Source organism: Myodes glareolus, chromosome 3 (genome assembly GCF_982192425.1).
Source record: "Myodes glareolus chromosome 3, mMyoGla1.1, whole genome shotgun sequence".
In the NCBI taxonomy this organism is placed as follows: Eukaryota; Metazoa; Chordata; class Mammalia; order Rodentia; family Cricetidae; genus Myodes; species Myodes glareolus.
Genome location: NC_142028.1, coordinates 51,700,441 through 51,719,897, shown reverse-complemented (window position 1 = coordinate 51,719,897; position 19,457 = coordinate 51,700,441). Strand labels below are relative to the sequence as shown.

General features: G+C 42.9%; 1 protein-coding gene and 1 long non-coding RNA gene across 6 annotated transcripts in view; both read right to left on the bottom strand.

Annotated features, from left to right (window-relative positions):
- The window catches only part of Foxp1 (forkhead box P1), a 608,309-nt gene that overhangs the window by 571,272 nt on the left and 17,580 nt on the right, over positions 1–19,457 (bottom strand). The window lies entirely within an intron of this gene.
- LOC148122654 (uncharacterized) lies at positions 15,952–18,449 on the bottom strand. The gene is made up of 3 exons (XR_015737364.1): positions 18,342–18,449; positions 18,155–18,220; positions 15,952–16,257 (listed from the first exon to the last, which is right to left on the bottom strand). It is a non-coding gene; the product is annotated as an uncharacterized LOC148122654 (long non-coding RNA).

The following is a 19,457-nucleotide window of genomic DNA, read 5'->3' as shown; positions in this document are numbered from 1 at the left end:
CTGTCCTGCAGCTTCTTCTTGTGTAGACCAGACTGGCTTCACAGAGAGACCTCACAGGGATCCTCCTGCCTTTGCCTCAGAGAGTGCAATCTCAGAATAGCTATTTTATTCACATGTCAGCAAGTGCGAACTGATTTAATAATGCTAAAATCAGTAAGAAATCCCGAAAATGTCACTGGTCTGAGGTGGGAATGGCAAAGTTCTGTTACTGAGCAACTAACTGACCCTGGACAAGTCGCAACTTCTCTGGGTCTAATTTTCTTTCATCTGAGATAGGTAGAAGATATACATACATACATACATACATGTGTGTGTGTGTGTCTGTCTGTCTGTCTGTCTCTGTGTGTGTATTCAAGATGAAAATCCCCCAAAACTTTCCAAACAGTAGCCCATGCTGGCCACTAACTCATTATGTAGCCAGAATGACTCTGAACTTCTGGTCCTACAGCCTCCACATTTCTAGTGTTGGGGAACAAAGCACTTAATGTATGCTAGGCAACTATCAATAGAAACTCCGGTTCCCTAAGAGCTCATTACAGCCCATTTATCAGGACAAAATGTGAATGTAGCCTAGGAAAACAAATCAGAGTCACAGAGGAATTCAAAATTACTTTTATTTTACTTCGAAAATCACCTTTACAGTAAACACGGCTGAGGTTTTTGTTTATGTATGTATATGTGTGAGTTGATATATATCATATATATACATATATATGTTGAAGGACTGGACAGACTTAGGTAAATATTTATCTTCAGAATATTATATGTTCTCCACACTTACTTAAACTCCAAAAAGTATCCAATGATTCAAAGGTTATTTTTTAATATGCAATTCCTCAATAAATGACCATACACAAAATTCATTTACTCTAAAGGCCATTCTGGTAACAGACAGAAACCAAGAGTTGACAAGTCTAAGGGATTTACAAGCTTGGGTTTGGTATATGCTAAGATTCTGGGAAACACTGCATCCCTAGATAACATGTTTCCATTCCGTGTTTAAAGGAGCCAAGCTCCCATCCTCGCTCCCACTACCTCATTCACCTTTACTTTTTCTAAGTGAAGCTATAGCATGGGTTTTTTTCTAAATCACTTTAAATGCTGCCTGTCTCTGGAAACTGTCCAAAAGCCACGCCATTTTCCAACTAATCCTCGCCACCCCCACTGTCTTTAGGGGGAGGAGACACTGTACACGTGATTCCTGGTGAATGGGGTGGGGCGATGGTTTTCCCCAGGAGGGGTCAGTGTGTGAGCCACTGCCCACAGCACCTTAACAACTTCTGACACTTCACATTCACAAGCCAGCTGGCCAGGACTAGCAGTCAGTGCCTGGGAAAGAAAGTAAAGGCAACCAGCCCACAAGGAGCAGGAATTCCAACTTTGGCCTCATTAGTGATGGAGCTTATCAGCCAAGATGGGAGTCAGTGTTAGTTAAACACACCTGGCTGATCTTGGAAGGAACTACTCATTGAGAACTACTCACTGACTCTAGAAAGCGTAACTGAAAAACCCAAAGGGTTGTTCCCTGGGACACAAATGGCCCCGCTTTGGTGATCAAGTTACAAATTCCACGTGGTTCCCCCTAAGGTCCCTTTGAAAAGCTGTGATGATGGACAGCTGGGCCTGCAGCCCTACGTGCTGTATGCACTCCCCAGTTCCGTGATACAGAGTAAACACAGCACACCTTGTAGTTGGGTGCACTGATCTCTCGCCCTCTCTCTGACTGATCAGACACCAGGGTGTGGAAAGCACATGGCCAATACTCACGGTTCACTTCTCAGAGGCTCTGGGACCCCAAAACCAGGGAGTTGTGGGGTCTTTGTGGTACACTCCACAGATGTCACTAAGACACCACCTGAGCCCCCCTACCCAGAGTTATAGTCAGCGACACAACTAGTCATTTTCCTCGGCTCTCGTGGAAAAATAAAATCTAAGAGTCTATCATCACTATGATCTAGGGGGAAAAGGAAATTACAAAGGAAAGGGGGTGGGGGGAGCTGGTGGGAGGCAGTAAGGGAGGTAGAAGAGAGGAGAGGAAGCTTCACTGTTAAGACAAACCAATTGTGAAACCCAGAAATAAATACTCAGGGCTGAATTCCAACACAACTGTCATGGCTGTCACCTTAAGGAAATAAAACTCTTATCAAACACAAAAAGGTTCCAGGGAATTCAATCTATGGGATTTACATAAACTGAAAATTAAAGGATTCTGAAACAATTAGGACTAAGTGACATATTCTTCCCCCAGGCAGTTAGGGTGTTTGCTCCACCTCCACTCCCCATCGGCCCATACCTCAGCCTGGAGACTGGCTCTTCCGCACAGTGACACAGTGTAACAAGGCACTCCCCCACTTCCAGGTCAAGGGTCAAACCAGCTGGGTCCGAGAGCAGGTTTGTGGAATCACAAAGAAAAGGTCCTTTTACTTGGGGAAAGGCGAGCCTGTCAAACAGACAAGCAACCTATGGACCGAGTTCAGTGGATTCTTCATGGCTCTGAGTGGTACTGAAAAAGTAGTGTCATCTAGGAGTGGCTGACGAGAGCCACACACAGGGACAACATAAGTGTTTTCCTTCTTCAGTGACATCCCAAGCCAGAGAGCCCTTCTCAGGGATCTGAACAAAGCAGAGGTCGGTGTGAATGAAAAACAGGAGGAATTCTTGAGGAATTCCTTCTGATATGACTACCTGACACCTCTTCCAGGGGACTCCTGATGGGGTTGTTTACCCATCCCAATCTATCTATAGATGTTTACCCATCTATCCCAATCCACTCCAGCAAGACCCCAAACACTTCAAGACTCCTCTGTAAGTCAGTGGCCATCACCACTATTTATGGTATCTTTTGGCAACAGGGTTCAAACCGTGGGTGTGCACATGCACAGAGTCGAAGAAAAGGGATGTGCCTTCCTCTCAGGTCAGAAATCGGCTTCTGATCCTGACTCCCTGACCCAAGACAGGAGCCCCAAGCAGACCATCAATTTCTTAGCAGGCCAAAGTGCAGACTGGGAAGACACGAAGAGGGGAGGGCAGAAAGTGACCTGCAGGCCCTGAGCTGCGTCCTCTTACAGCACTTGGGTACCTGTGTGGAGAGACAGAAGCCCCAGCATAGAGGGAGCCCCTGTCTTTGGACATAGACTGGAAAAGGTGGAGGACTTGTGCATTATTTTCAACCACGAGCATCAGTGGGAATGGAAATGTGGGGTGGGGAGCCTTGGCATCATGAAAAGAGGCTGAGTAGTAATTAGGAGGGTCACCGCCTCTACTCTTAAATGTAGGCACTTATAGACATATGGACACCATACATTTTCATTGAGTCATTTTTAACTGTGTTATGTTTTCTACTGATACCATCCCAAAAGTTAACAGGCTACCAAAAAAAAAAAAAATCAACAAAAAATACATTCCCATTCTTCTAATTCTCTCTTTTATTCCTTCTTCTCTAACCCTCACAAGAGCTACCATCAGTCTTTACGGCCCCAGGAGAAGTGAGACAGGTGTCAAAAGGAAAGCAGGGCTGGGCACAGTGCTGAGCCCCGTAATCCTAGCACTAGGGAGATGGTACCTAGAGAAGCAAAAATTCAAGCCTAGCTTTGGTTAACTAGTAAGTCTAGGCCCAGCCTGAATAACAAGTGACCCTGATTCAAAAATAAAAGAAAATAAAGTAAACTGGGGTCAGACAAATGGCTCAGCAGTTTAGAATGTTTGCTGCTCTTGCAGAGGACCCAAGTTTCACTCCCAGTAACTATATTGGGCAGCTCATAACTGCCTTCAATTTCAGCTCCAGGAGTAAGCCGCCTCCTTCTGGCCTCCACAGACACTGCATACATACGGTACACATCACACACATAAGCACACACATATTTGTAAAAATAAGTCCTTTGGGGGTGGTTCCGAGACAAGGTTTCTCTATAGAACAGTCTTATACAACCTCACTCTGTAAACCAGGCTGGCCATGAACTCACAGAGATCTACCTGCTTCTGCCTCTTGAGTGCTGGGATTAAAGGTGTGCACCACCACCGCCTAGCTATAAAAATAATCTTTAAGCAAAACAAACAAATCAATAAATAAAAACAGAGCTAATAATAACAAAAATCACTCACACTTAATTAGGACTTGCTATATATAAGAAAAAGGGTTTTGTTTTTAAGAGTATTATATTTGCTCGTTTAGTGAAATTAAGGGCCTGGCAAGGTATACAGTACCATTTTACAGGTATGGGAACTGAGGCAGAATGTGTACCTATCCAAGCCTAAAAACAGGAGACAGAGTTGGGACTCAAAGCTGGCTAACTTCACCCCTAACTGTATACAGTTGGCCCTCTACAGCCTTTAGTTCCACATTGGCAGACTAAACCAAATGAAACAGAGAGTATGTAAAAAGTAAGATAGAAAATGAAAATAAGAACCTGTAACATTTAAACTGTGGGCAGACATTTTGTCTCTATCCCTAAACAAAGCAGTCTAAAACCTGCACATAGCATTCACATAGTTCTCAGACTTATGCCATCTAGAGACGAAGGTGTGCAGGGTCTATGAACTACTCTGCCATTGCCCAAAGAGGCTGGACCACCTGTGGACCTGAAAACAATCCGCCAGAGACACCCAGAGCTATCTGCCACCTCAAAGATACATTAACTGAAGAAGTTAATTTTTTACTTTTGAGTGACTGAGAGTCCACCATTTGGTTATATATTGTATGCTTATAGTTAATCTTAACTTGTGAGATTTCTGAACTGACTTTACATGTGAGGTCACACAGCTCCTGCAACTGGTCACCGCAGGACCAGAGTCAGAAAGTCAGAATCACCCTTCAGAGCCACCAGTGTTCTTTCCACGGAGCCCAGTCCCTGGTGGGCTCCCCTCACCTCTCCACTTCTGCACTGGGTGAATGTGCATTTTCTTTTTACATTCCCAACCAAACAGAATTCAGTAACAAAGACTTCAAATATTTCATTTGACATGTTAGATACAATAATGAGAATGAAATTGTTCTCAATTCTGACTCTACCTCATAATCTTCATATGAAGCAGACTTGTTGAGAGCAGCTGAAGAGTACGGGAAAAAAAAAAAAAAAGATCAAGACTACTCCAATTCTGGAAAGAGCTCCCAGGAAGACTTTCTGGTAAACTTCACATATTCCTCTCACAACTCAGAGACTCAGCATATATCAAAAGAAGGTTTTCAGAGTCAACTTTTCTTTTTAAAACTGTAACTACCAAAGTCAAACAAACTCATTGTATAAAAGACTGCAAACAAAGAAGCATAAACAGACCCTGAGCCAGGGTGCAGGCCTGAGGTTCCTACCTCCAACCCTGGAACAATGACCAGAGGAACAACCACAGGGCTGGGCGAAGCAGACACCAGCAGGAACAGCAAAGCCTTGGCTCTCGGTTCCTTTAACCCCCTTTCTCCCAGGGAAAGAGTTAAAACTTCTTAGTAAAGTGGGTTCAGAGCACAAACCCTTGACTGAGCCTGTCTGGGTTGAAATTTTCTTAAATGACTTAGCAGACACATCAGCCCAAGCTATAAACAACTACCTCTTCCTCTGTGGGCCTCAGTTTCCACAAAAGCAAGTCTAATGGCGCCATTTATCTCTCAGAACCACACAGTGAGGACTAAAGAAATTACCCAAGCTAATGTTTACAGAATAATCAGTCAGCAAAGACCAGCAGAGATGCCCACTTTAAGTACTGTTATATACAATTTTAAAATGAATAGGTGCTGGGCATGGGGGTGCAGGACTTTAATCTCAGCACTTTGAAGGCAGAGTCAAGGAGATGTCTGTGAGTTCAAACCCAGCCTGGTCTACAAATCAAGTTCTAGGACCGCCAGGGCTGCCCCATAAACCCTGTCTTGAAAAGACAAACAAAAAACAAAACAACAAAAAATATGAATAGGTATCCAGTAGGGAATTAAAAAAAAACCAAAACACTCAAAAGTATGGACATAACAGTGCTCAAGAAACTTAATTTGTTGGAGAATAAAAACAAACACGAAATTACAGATATGAAAATAAACTTAATGTGGAACGTCCTTCTGTATGTGTTGCTTTTATTGGTTGATGAATAAAACTGTTTTGGAAAATGGCTTAGTAGAGTAAACACAGGCAAGAAATCCAAACAGAGATATATAGAGAGAGTAGGCAGAGTCAAAAAGACAACATGTAGTCAGTCAAGAAGAAAGATGCCAGACCATGACTGGTAAGCCACGGGCATTGTGGGGATACACAGATTAATAGAAATGGGTTAATTTAAGATGTAAGAGCTAGCTACGAATACGCCTGAGCCATTGGCCAAACAGTGTTGTAATTAATATAGTTTCTATGTGATTATTCAGGTCTGCGCAGTCGAAAAATGAAAACACACTCTCCTTTTACATAGACTGAATCTAGAAACTTGAAAATGAACAAACTCTGCTTTTTTGTTTTGGTTTGTCTTTGTTTTTTTGAGACAGGGTTTCTTTGTGTAGCCCTGGCTGGGTTAGAACTTTGTCTGAAGACCAGGCTGGCCTCAAACTCAGACATCTGCCTGTCATTGCTTCCCGAGTGCAGGGAGAGGTCTGTGCCACCACCACTTTTTTTTTTAAATTTTAGTTTGTGGCTCAAATTCTAATGATTCACTGATTCACCTCAGACGCAAGCTCATCTTCTCAAGGGCCTGGTAAAGAAGTAAATTTTTCTAGCCATCTGTAGTTACTGACCCTTTTTATTTTTGTCACTGAGCATCAAATAACTGAGATTTAGAGAGCGAGAGAGGAAGTCAACAGTCGCAGGTTTGCAACACCACAGATCTGAGATAACTTCCAATGGTGCAGACTCTCTCTGTGACCCCAACCAACCAGGGAGAAGCCACCATGAATGTGTAGCACCTTCTGGATTCTAGACAGCTCCGATTTTTTTCAGGAGACAAATTATGTAAGAGACATAAAATCTCCTGCCCACTTCAAAAATATTACCAACAAACACTGAGAAAATGGTTTTCTCTAATATTTATGCACTTCAGCGAGTCTGAGGAGACTAACACCTAAAGTGGGTAGCCTGAGTGTTGAGTTTGGCGCACGTGTTCCAGCTTCAACCCCAAAGGAGTAAAGAGAAATTTTTCCAAAGGAAACAATTTTTGCAGCATGAGACTCTCAAAACTCCATCCACAAAAACACTTTATAAAATGTCAAGACATTTATAAGAGTAAAGTGCGCTATAAAACAAGATGGCACAAATTACAGGATATTTCTATTTGTTGATTCTGAACACACGGCAACATGCAACCATCGTTTCCCCCAAATACTCCTGAAGGGCTTTGACTATAAGGGCAAATCCACAGCAGTGTTACATTCTGGTGAGTGGCGTGACCTTGTTCAAATGAAACCCTCGTGTGTATGTCAAAACACAAAACACTAGATGGAGAGATGGCTCCATCAGCAAAGTGCAGACCACAGAAATATGAAGACCTGAGTTCAGATCCCCAGCATCTATGGAAAAAGCTGGGTGTGGAGGGAGAGTACACTCCCAGAGGTAGACACAGAGGATCGTTGGAGCTTGTTGGCCATCTAGTATAACCAGGTTCAGTCAGAGACCCAGTTTCAAATAACAAGGTAGAATGAGACTCAAGAACATAATTACCATCAATCTGTGGCTAGCGCACACACACAGAGACAAAGGAACACAGAGATACAGATGGACACACACACACAGACAAAGGGACACACACAGACAGGCACAGGGACGGACGGACACACAGACGAACACAGGAACACACACACAAGTACACCACACATAAACAGACACAGACAGACAGACAGACAGACAGACAGACAGACACACACACACACACACGTACTACCATGGCAATGGCTTAGACAGATAGATGACAGTGATCAAAGCCAGGAGTTCCATGCATGTTTCCATGTTCCTAAAGATACAACATATGTATGAAATATGCATTTCTGTCATAATGAACATTCTACCTTCTCAGCTTAAGTGGAATTTTGCATTTCCACTAAAACACAAAACAAAACTAATTTTAATCATTCCAGAGACAAATCCACAGAGAGGAGTCACTTCAATGTATACAATAGTGGTTTTCAAAACGCCCCGAAAGCACTGTTGACACTAAACGTTCCCATCTTTTCACCTCTATTCTCTATGACTTGGCTTCCAAGACACTTCAGACAGAATTCAAAGATGAACATATATTAATAAAGCAAATTCCCCCATAGGGACTGCCACACTATTTAAATTCTTCCAGTCCCCAGGAGCTTCTAGACAGATTCCTTCTGTCTGCACTTAGCACCTTCACTTTAGCTTTCTGGAAAAAATAAGAATGATAACTTTACCATATATGGAAATTATCCTTTACTAAATATCTGTCCTTAAAAAGACCTCATGTGGATAGAGAAATATAGAAAGCATGGCACTCAATAAAATAAACTCAGCTCAGAATAGAACTCCATGAGAAAAAAATCTACTCAACAGTATTCCATGACACAGAAACAATGCAACAAGACAAGAAAAATAAATATGGAGAGAGACTCCAGTCAGTGAGAAGTCAAACCTCCTTTTGTTTAAATGTAGTAGCAAGTCCTAAGGAAAATTCAACCAGATGATCAAATATAACAGAGTCGTTATTGTACTAAAATCATTACTAAGAGACTACAAACCGACTGTTTTCTCTAGCCATGAACACACTGTGCTAACATGCTTATGAGGAACATCAGAAGAAAAGGATTAACTATTTTCCTGGTCACAGAGAGACAATACAGAAAGCATAGCAATTATTCGGACATCATTAGCTATTGCAAATTTTGAGCAAGAGGAAATGGAAATCATTTTTTGTACAAAAGTCAAATGGTAGTTTAGAAAAATCACCATCACTAAAACAGTGTGGGTCCAGTAAAAAACGGGAGATAAATGGAAGAAAATACCACTAGTTAGAAGAATGGGAAGTATCTGAGTGCCCTACTGGCCACGTGCTTCCGATCTTTAGTTATCTGATAGTTTATCAGCCTTCTTTGACTTCTTTGGAAACTGTCCTAACAGCAGGGGCAGTGTCCCCCTGGTATCTGCTCCTGCATCTCAATCTCTTGGGCTTAACTGTCTCTACCACATTACTGCACATTTCCAGAAGGTTATCAGGGTAAAACTATGAGCCATGATGTTGTTATTACTTTTATAACATGACCTGAAGTATTCCTGAAAGCTCTATTTTCTGGTTAGCAATATGAATTTCTGACACCATTGCATGAGATTATCTCTGGCCCATAATATTAGCTGAGAAACCAGGCTCTGTGGAGTTTTGTGAGACTGTTTGCTGGGCGTGGTGAGCTGTCTCAATGTCAGGTCTCAGGGCTCATACTTTGTATTGAATTTCTTAGGGACTGGAACCCAGTATGTCACAGGTCATGGTTAACTCCATTCTAAGCAATGCAAAATTCAACACACAAATGAATGTGTGCCAGCATTCATTGTGATGACGGCAAAATTTAGATGCTGTAAAATCGCAAACCTTATTAATTTCACTTCACTTCTGCACCAAGTTTTAATCACTGAACTTGAAACAGAAGCATGAGGCAAACATTATTCACACTTGTAAGAAACTTCCAAGGACAGTCACAGAATGGAAAGACAAAATGTGTTAGCTTTTTCAGAGTTCATCATTAGCAGGTTCCTTTGTCTTTGCCAGAGAAAACACTCTAAGACTGCCCTGTTTTTTATTCTTTTTTCCCCCGGTGATTACTATCTGCTCACAGCACCAGCAGAAGCTGGACATGCTTCCATGTGTCCTATTATTTGATTTATTAAATTTTTCCAACAAATCATGATCACACCGCAGACAAAACAGATAATCATTTTTTGTTGCCTGTGTGTGAGCACTCGGCTGTGGACCAACGGTTACAAGTGCATGAATGGAGGTTTTCAGGTGTCCAGTTATCAGCTGTTTCCAACTTCTACATTGAAGCGGGGTCTCACACTAAGCCTGGAGCTCATCATTTTAGCTTCCCCAGTCAGGCAGCTTCTCTGAGAATTCCCTGTGTGTCTGCATCTGGGATGACGGTCAAGTCGCAAAGTCCACCTGACTCTAACCACGGAGGCTGAAGATTCAAACTCCTGTCCTAACATGGTACAGCAAGTGCTTCAGCCAATGAGCTGTCCCTCCTGCTGGGGTAGTTGTCTTTCCAATTAGAACCATCACAGAAGAGTCCTGCTACATTACAAACCAGTCCCTCAAACAAGCCTACAATCTAACAGGCAAATGTCTGTAATCAATAATACTCTGAGCAGAAAAACCTTTCTGTTTAGCTGCCTGTAAACACAAAAATATTTGGAATGCTGGTTGTTAGGTACAGTTTCTATTCAAGGGACCTTGTTAGAGTCTGGATGGAATTAGGAAACCTGCAGTCTCTACCAGGAATGTTTGACTCCACAAGCTTTCTTAATCTAGTAAGAATAGGCTTTCCACAGTATGTTCTCCAAAGGATTTCAAATTTATTTCTTCACCGCAAAAACAAATCACTCGCTCTTCAATGTTCCACTTCCCATAACACTTACAGTCACAACACAAGCTACTCTTGTTTATTTGTTTTTCCCAAGACATAGTTTCTCTGTATAATATTACTGGCTGTCAAGGAACTCATTTTGTAGACCTGGCTGGTCTCAAGCTCACAGAGATCCACCTGCCTCTGTCTCCCGAGTGCTGGGATTAAAGGCGTGCACCACCACTATCTAGCTAACATGAGGTATTCTATCTTTGACAGAATGAAATTACATGAGCTTTAATCTGGTTTCATTAATTAAGTGGATAAAAATAAACATCTATTATCAGCTTCACCTTTCATGAGTTGCTATTTGAAGTGCCCAATGATATGAGCATGGCTTTGGCATTCTTTCTCTATTTAGGGAAAAGGCTCTATTAAGAGCTTAGCCCATTAAAAACCTTAAATTCCTCTTTTGGGTGTGTTTTGAAGAAATACTGAAATCCAACATGAGTGAAATAAACTCAGAAAACATCATTTGATCTAAATGAAAAGACCTGTGTCGAAGTAGAGCATAAACACTCTCTGCCATTGGATTGGAGCCCCAGTCTTCTTAAAATAAATATAGATTTTGAGAAATAAAAGAGAATTCTCCTGGGTCTCTGGATTTCTTATTTTTCAATTTCAGTGTTTCAATATGGTTCCCAATAATGCAGAAGGAAAGAAACCAAAACCATCTTATGGGGACCAGGGATGTGGCTCCGTGGATAGAGCACTCCCTCAGTGTACATGATAGCCAGCACTTCGTAGACTCAGGGGTGGCGATGCGTGTGGGTAATCCTAGCATGCAGAGGGCAGGAAAATGAAGACCCAAGGTCATCCTTAGCTACTAGGGAATTCAAGGCCAGCTGCAGCTACAGGAGACTTTGTCTCAAAACTAAACTAAAATCTCTTTGAAGTTACTGTTTGTGGTCAACCTCTTGGAAAAAAACAGGAGGAAACCACATAATAGCTCACTGAACAAGTTCTGATGTTTCAACGTCACCACTGCCAGCAGGTTTAGTATGAAACATAATTTTTTAAACTTGAACAAACAATAAAAAGAAATGTTGAGATGTTTACAGCATTCAGCGGTGAGAAAATGGTACAATCAGCTATGACATGAACATTCAGGCACCCAGTTTCTAACAGAGGCACCTAACTTGTCTGCCCTGATGCCCACAGGTTCTAGCCCTCTAACCAAGGCACAGCAAAATACAGGCATTCGTGACTGTGTGCTCGTAAAGGGGCAGAGAGGGGAATGACTGTGTGTCACCTTTTGAAGGTCACTATGTACTTGTCTCATACAACTCATGGCAAGATCCATGCAGAAAGAGAATTGTCTGCTTTAGTAATATGTTTTTTAAGTAAACTTTATTATTAAAATAACTTGCAAATAAATAAAAGTATCACATTCCAAAATTACCTAGAACCAATGTCTATGTAGCCCAGTACAGTCTATCCAGTTAGAAAATATATTCAGAATGGAAACTGTGCGGCTTGACATTAAATTTTACAGAATACACTTTATGTCCTCACCCACCACCAAAACCAAATAATCCACAACAAAACCGAAACTAGAAAAACAATTAGCTTTAGATCCTCTTTCGTAACATGTGTCCATTACCTGCATCAGCCCTTCTTTCATCTGTTTATATTAAATTTAGCCTGTCTGTTCTTTTCTTCATATTGTACACATATGTACGATTGTTTACATATATGCATATATTATTGCTAGATTCTGCACAAAAGGGAGAAGATGCAGGTTTTCTTCTGAGATTTATGACCTCACTAGGCATACATTCCAAGTACATCAGTTTCCCTGCAAAGTTTGTGATTCTGGCTCTCTTTAGAGCTGAGTAGTATTCCATTTTTTTTATAGACACCAAATTTTCATTGCTCATTCATCTGCTGATGGACAACTAAATTGATTCCAGGTCTTTGCTCTAGTGAACAAAGCAGCAATAAACTAAATCCTATGCCCACCTTCACCTAGAAAACTGTGAAAAATAAAAAAGGAAAGAGTTAGTTTACTAGGTATTGAATTAAGGACAAGAAGTAAAAAACTGCTACAATCTTTTAAAGAGAATGATCTTATTTAGTGATCAAGAAAATGTCAAAGTTCCACCATATCTGGAACTGTGTCCTCTTTTCCTTTCTGGGCACTGTGACAAGACACTCGGACCAGCAGTAACTTGATGAGTGAAGGGTTTACCGCATCTTACATTTCCAAATGCTCTTCCATCACCAAAGTAAGACAGGGCAGGCACTCAAGACAGGGACCAGAGTCAGGAACTGAATCAGAGAGACTTGCTCCCAGGCTCAAGCTCAGCCAGCTTTCTTTCCTGATCAGTCCTGGCCCACTTGACAAGGAAGAGTTCCACCCACACTGGGTTGAGCCTTCCTCCATCAATTAGCAGCCCAGACAATGCCCAACAGACATGCCCACAGGCCAATCTGATAGAAGCAATTCTTCAATAGAGGTTCCTTCTTCCCAGGTGTGTCAAACTGACAGCCAAGATTTGCTATCACAGTGTGGTAAATACACTTCAGGAATTTATTCCAAGCCAATAAAATTCTAAACTTGGATGTTCCTGCAGCATCACACATGCGGGCTAAGACTAGAGGCAAAGGACACAAGTAAGAGAAAAGCAAAGGTTATGTGAATCTTGCTAAACTGAGAAGGCCAGCAGCAAGCCTCAGAAAGCATTTTACAGAGAACACTGACAAAGAATGCTCCTGATGTAAGCCCAATAAAAGCCAGGGACAAAACAGCCTAACCTCACTAACATCTGTTTAATTCACAAGAATGGACTCAAAAACTAAATAAATAAAAAAAACTAAAAATGAAAACCCAACTGCATTTAAATACAGAAAAACGTCAATAACCATTTTGTGTATTATATACTGATTTATGTGTATGTGTCTGGTGTGCATATAGAGAATGACATTGAGAATCTCCATCAATCTATCTCCACACTGTTTGAGACAGAGTCTCACAGTGAAGCTGGAACTCACTGATTCAGCCAGACCTGCAGGCCAGGGAGCCCCAGGATCCTCCTCCTTGGGCTCATATTACAGGTGTACACTGCTGTACTAGCCTTGTGATGGGGATCTGAACTCAGGTAACTCATGCTTACAGAGGTCACTGACTCAGTAACCTCAAGTACAGCCTATAGTACTTAGTAACTTAGTACTTAGCAACCCCGATAGTACAGCCTTTTAAAATAAAGAGTATTATCTCTGAAGACATTCTGCTATGCAGAATTTCTAAATTTTAACAGAAATATTTGAACATGCAGGACTGGAGAGATGGCTCAGCGGTTAAGAGCATTGCCTGCTCTTCCAAAGGTCCTGAGTTCAATTCCCAGCAACCACATGGTGGCTCTCAACCACCTGTAATGAGGCCTGGTGCCCTCTTCTGGCCTGCTGACAGAATACTGTATACATAATAAACAAACAAATAAATATTTTTAAAAAACATTTGAACATGCAAGCTTCTTATCTGGAGTCAGATGTGCTACCGGTGCGCCATGCGTCTCCCCCATGGAGCAGCAGGTGTCACTCCAGCTGCCAAAATGGTTCTCTTTTTTCTTTCTTTTCTTTTTGCTTTTTCAACATGGTTTCTCTGTGTAACAGTCCTGGCTACCTCAGAACTCTCAAGGTCATAAATGCCTGCACTTGGAACTTTACTCCTATATTATACAGATGAGCAAGGATTGAAGGCAAAGTTAGCAGCAGAGACAGCACCTTGTACTCTGTGTATGGTGGGCGATCTGGGGGAAGCAACTCCATCCTCCAAAGAGCAATGGACCAATGGAGCAATGGAATTTTAATGACATCTAATGACTGTGCGACCTCTGATGTTCAGTGTCATCCATATGAGGAAGGATAACAAGGACACCTTCCTCTTACATCCAAAGTTTTGCTTGGTTGCTCCACCCAGGCCCCACCCTGTCTCCTTAGCAACCTGTGCTTCTGCAGTAGAGAGGCTTCCTTTCTTCAGAGAACCGGTCTTGGCTACCAACCTCCTTCCACATGTGTGCCTGTAGCTAACTAGATTCCCCCTTCTCCATCACTGCCTCCCTCTGGGAGGGATCACAGGTGGAATCTGGACAAAGCACATGAACTCCAGTGAAGCTGGCATCACCCCTAACTCCAAAGGGGGACGAATTGGCTGACAGGGGTTCCAAAGCCACAACAAAGCAATCAGGGAAGGACCACTCACAAATGAGCTGTTACGGAAAGAAGGCCTCCGGGGAGGCAGCTGAGACGGAATCTCCTTCTCATTAAAAGGGACTGGACCACAGAGGCTTGCTCTTTCTCCAGATCTCAGCCTGGAGGGGATGTCTCAAAAGACCCTTTCACAGTGTTCACCTATGACTATCAAAAAACACAGATATTTAGTAGCAAAATTAATTATGAAGGAGCAACAAAAATAATTTTATGGTTGTGGATTGCCACAACATGAGGAAATTCATTAGAGTCGCAGCATTAGGAGTGCTGAGAACCACTGCTCTAGAGGATATGGCACAGTTGTGTCTCGTTCACTAGTTGCCATAGCTACCAGGTCACGGTAAGCTTTATTCCAAGAGGGTGATCACCTTACGCCCTGAGGGAAAGCCATACTATATACAACAAAGGCCCATCCCTACCCTTGGTGGCTGTAATGGCCCTAGTCACCACAACCTGTGTATCTGTTTGACTGCACGGCAGCCAGGGAGCTGCTACGGAAATACCACATTTTTTTTTTCACCTTTATCTTTTCCATTCACAGAACAGAACCTGCCTTACAGAAGCAGGTATAGTCATTGAAGCAAGTCATTAAAATCCTTCCAGATTCCAATGCACGATGGTGAATCACACACACACGGGTAAAAGAGGAGTAGTGAGGACACTGAGAAGCTGGAATCCTCCGCATCGCTGGTGGAAATGGAAAACAGACAGGTGGGTGGCTCCTCAAAAGGTTAAATGCAGAAGGTACCATATGGCTCAGTAATTCCACTTCTAGGTATGTACCCAAGAGAACTGAAAACATATGTCAACACAAGAACCCATATATGAATGCTCACAGTACCTTAATTGTAAAAGCCAGAAGTGGAAAACAAGTGTCTATCAACATACAGGGGAAAAGCACAGCCAGTGGATACAATGGAATGATAGTACTCGGTCATAAAAAGAGACGGGGTATCGACTCGTGCAACAACATGGATAAACACTGAACATTATGCAGACATACAAGGCCACACAGATAACGCCACTCACAGGCAATATACAGAATAGACAAGGTATAGGTTGAAAAGTATGTCAAGTGGTCGCCTGGGGGTAAGGAGATAGGAAGAGTACTGTAGACTGGGCAGCCAGGGATCCCCTCACCTGGGGTATCACCTTCCGGGTTCACATACACGTTGAAATTTTTCAATGGGTATTTTGGGAGACAGACATCACTCACATAATTTTTTTATTTGTAGCATTTTTGTAACTATTATACTAAGATATTACTGTTATTTTCTTGTCGAGTCTAATTTATACATTAAACTTTACCCTAAGCATGCAGGGCTCAGTCCTGTCCATAGAATCAGGCATGCACAGGGCACCTTAGGATGGATGTTCATGAGTGGGAGGGTCTGTGTGAGGTCCTTGCCAGCATCCCTGCCCACCAGATTCCATCACCATCAAGCCCCCGGGCATGCTCTGTGCTCTTCCTTTACGGTCGACCCCAAGGCTGCATTTCCTCTTCCACTTCTCTTCTTGGACAGCGTAAGGAAGGGAGAAACTTCAAGTCAGTGGTACAATCAGTAAGCAGACATTTCTCCTCCTTGCAAAGCCAGGACCTGCTACTCATTCCTGCAAACCGTGCCTATGTGTCCCAGTCCCAGGCAAAGAAGAAAGTGGCCAAATGTGAAAACCTGGTGAGAGTCTGGGTTTAGAATCAAGACTCTGCAAACAAGACTTTGCCTTGGACTTCTGCCCACTATGTTGGGAAGCCACAGAGGGACCTGAAAGCATTCAGCTAGAGCCCACTAGATGGCTGCTCTGCCCTCACTGTGGGCACTAGCCTGGCAACCACACGGGGCCCTGAGATGGGCCAAGGGCTCACCATGTTCTAGGCCCTCTGCCCTGTGCTAAGTGTGTTACAAGCCTTCGCTTCTCTAATCGTGCTCAGAACAAACATAGCACTTTGTGGGTAAGGAAAATGAAGCACACAACTGTGTAATAGTATGTATTATAAAAATGTGTAATAGGCAGGGTCACATGGCTTATGCGTGGTGAGATAACCGGGCATCGGAACCTGACTCAGGCTCAGAACCCGAGGCCCTATTTGTGGAGCTGGACTCACTGATGCACAGGGAACACACTCTCTCCGGGCACCAGTCACAGGAACCAGTACATCCACTATGCCTGAGGGATGAGGTTGCACCGGATTGGGCATCATGAATTATCCTCACAATGCTCCCCATGCTGTCGCGTTATGCCAGCAAACCTTACCTTCCAGAAAACAAACTGAGGGTACAGAAACCCGCCCATGGTTATACAAACACCAACCACCACACCAAGACCTGATCCTACTGTCTGGTTCAAACAATGAAGTCTGGTTTTTCTACTGGCAAAAGTGGATCATTCCTGGGTATTTAGCTATGCTGTGACTTACTAGTAGTCACACAGATACGTGGTCAGGACTGAACAACCAGGCCTTCCTATCCCCTCCTTGAAGACAATAGGAAAAGATGAACAACGCCCTTGGTGAATGAGACTTTCAGATAAACAGTACTTGAACCTAGTGAGGTTAGGGAGATGCGTGAAAGAGCCAGTTTGGCCATGCAAGGGAAGATAGAACCAAACCACACAGGGTTTTGTGTGTATGTGTGTGTGTGTGTGTGTGTGTGTGTGTGTGTGTGTGTGTGTACATTGCACTAGTGTACATCTATATGTGTATGTGTGCACAGTCAGTGAGTAGACGGGAAGGACCAAGATCTGCCAGGTCTCTCGCTGTCTTAGGGGGTTACACAAGTGTACTGAGATGCTCCTTCAGCAAAGGCAGGAAATGGATGAGCACTTTACATACATCCAGATTGCTAGAAATAGAGAGGACCTTTGCAGAGTGTGGGCCAAACTTGGCAAACTTTATTCAATGTAGTGTATATTCAAGTGGTCACCAGAACTAGGCCAAGAACAGAAAGACTTTTACCTTCTCTGCAGATAGAACAACCATGGCTTTCCTGAAACCTTTCGAATGAAAACCAGAGTAAACTTGAAAGACAACACTCTTTCTAGATATACCACTGGCCTACTGGAAGAGTATGTGAAGATTTAGAAAAACTTGTTTCTGAGCTTTGGGCCTAAAAGAGGAGACCTTCCAGCTCTAACTGAACACCTGGTGAAAATCCACCTACTCAGTGTTCCTTTTCTGCACACAGCTGAGGAACCTCAACAACAGTATGACATTCTGGGACCCCTCGACAGATACAGCTGTGTGTTCATACCACCTGCCCCCAGAGCCAGAATTTGCCACACACACCTTCCAAAGAACATGTCACAGTGGTGCCAGCCAGTACTGTGACTTCTCCCTCTACAACTCTCCTGGCACGTGTGAATGCTCAGGGCACGTCAGGTTATTGGTAAGAAGACAAGACTGGTGGCACATACCTGCTTGGCACCATTTGAATGAGGCTCCCTTGGGTCACCTTAGGTTTCACTTCCTGTTATCTGCACCTGCACCAGTGGCAGAAGCAAACAACAACACTGGCAAATCCAGATGTCAGAGACTTAGCTGAAAGCAAAGAGACAGCTAAAACAAGTCAACCCGACCCCAACACACAGCAGGACAACCAACCTGGGTCTCCAACGCCCACATCTTTGTATGAGGTGTGCAGTCTTCCATCTTTGCAAACTGCATCCTTCTTTCTAAGCCTTGGCTACTTAAACTTAATACACTTTGAATCTGAAAAGATGCAAGCATTATACCAAAAAGATACAAGCATTATACACAGTGGAAGAGCAAACCTGTACAGTGACGCTTTCACAAGACTAATTCCGTCCACAGAACGAGCTGAATCAGTTAAATCACATCTGGTTGGTTAGGGTTCTCTGCTGGTGGTGTATTAGGATTTTGTTTGTTTGTTTGTTTGTTTGTTTGTTTCTGAGATGGAGCTTCACACTGTAACCCAGGCTTGACGTGAAGCTCATTATACAGCTCGAGTTAGCCTCAAACTCACAATCCTTCTACCTTAGCCTCTCAAATGTTGGAATTACAGGCATGCACCACCATGTCAGGTCATTTCTACATATATATTTATGGAAAAGGAAAAGTAACAGAAAGGTTGATAGCCCTAACAAGTGTTAATCATCTCTTCAGCTCACAGTCCCTGAACTCAAGTCCTTGCCCTTCACCACAGCCCTGCAGTGTGTCCGACACACAAAAACAAGTGAGATCAGGATTTGGTTACACCTCAGCTAGTGCCCCAGACTTAGAGGCCTCAGCTTTCGCCCAGCATTGTGTAACAGGAATGAAATGGCTTTAGCAGAGCTTGTTTATTTTAATCAATTGAAGTTGGGAACTTGAATTCCACTGTGAGTGCTAACAATCCTTTAGGGAAGTTACTTTCATTCGTTTTGGGGGACAAATGGGAGAAAAAGCAACCCTCCGGCAAGGAGTAAGGGATGCTGACATCAATGCTTTTGCCACCCTGTGCCCGAGAAAGTGTGAAGGGCCAGAAAATGAGAGTCCAGATTCTTCACACCACAAATCAGCTCTCCTGGAGCAGACACTACACAGTGTAAGACAATTGCCCATCAGTGCCTTCCTCATAGGAACTCACTGTAAGGATGTATGATATGGATTTTAACCAATTGATTGTACACAATTCCTTCTCCCACAAAGTCTTGCTAATTATACATATTTAGTGTGTGTTGGGGGTGTGGGGGACACAGCTAAACAGACTCATAATAA